We start from the raw sequence: 977 nt of genomic DNA, 5'->3' as shown, positions 1-977 counted from the left end.
GGTAGTGAGGTTGGCCCAGGATCAGACATTGTTTCGTTCTGCTGTGCATGGGGTCGCTATAAGTCGGTTCCGACTCGATGGCACCTGACAACAATAACAACAATGTTGTGGTTAGGTGCTGTTGACTCAGAGTCCCTCTGCACAACACAGAGAAACATTGCCTGGTCCTGTGCCTTCCTCAGAATCACTGTTGTGCTTGAGCCCATTGCTGCTGCCACTGTGCTAGTCCATATCCCTGGGGGAAGAGGGTCTTCCTTCTTTCACTGGCCCTCCACCTTACCAAGTATGATGTCCTCCATGAACTTGTCTCTCCTAGTTACATGTCTAAAGTACGAGCAACGAAATCTCGCCATCCTGGCTTCTAGGGAGCATTCTGACTGTACTTCTTTCAACACAGATTTGCTTGTTTTTCTGGCTGAGCACGGTACTTCAATATTCTTCTTTAACACCAAAGTTCAAGTGCATCAATTCTTATAATGTCTTCTTCCTTATTCATTGTCCAAATTTCACATGCATGTGTTGTTATTTTTGTTAAGTGCCATCAAGTGGGCTCTAACTCATAGTGACCCTGTAGAGGGTTTCCAATGAGTGGCCGGTGGGCTTGAACCATTGACCTTGAGGCTAGCGGTCCAGGGCTTATCCTGCAGTGCCACACCTGGACTCACATTCATATGAGGCGATTCAAGTACCATGACACTTTAGTCCTCAAACTGCTTTGCTCTTATCTTAACGTGCTTCATGTCTTTTTTGACAACTTCCAATTCTCTCAGGTCCATATGTCGTATAGTTCATGTTTTGGTTATTAATGGATGTTTGCAGTCATTTTCCCTTGTTCTGAGCTTTACTCCATCAACAAATCAAGGTCCCGAAAACTTTTCTCTACTTGCGTCATCACCGAGGTCAACTCTTCTCTGAGGAGGCAGCTTTCCCCCAGTTGTATTTTGAGTGCCTTCTGACTCCACAGCACACCAGCAGCA

Source organism: Chrysochloris asiatica, unplaced genomic scaffold (genome assembly GCF_000296735.1).
Source record: "Chrysochloris asiatica unplaced genomic scaffold, ChrAsi1.0 scaffold00075, whole genome shotgun sequence".
In the NCBI taxonomy this organism is placed as follows: Eukaryota; Metazoa; Chordata; class Mammalia; order Afrosoricida; family Chrysochloridae; genus Chrysochloris; species Chrysochloris asiatica.
Note: the sequence above shows the minus strand (reverse complement) of the source record.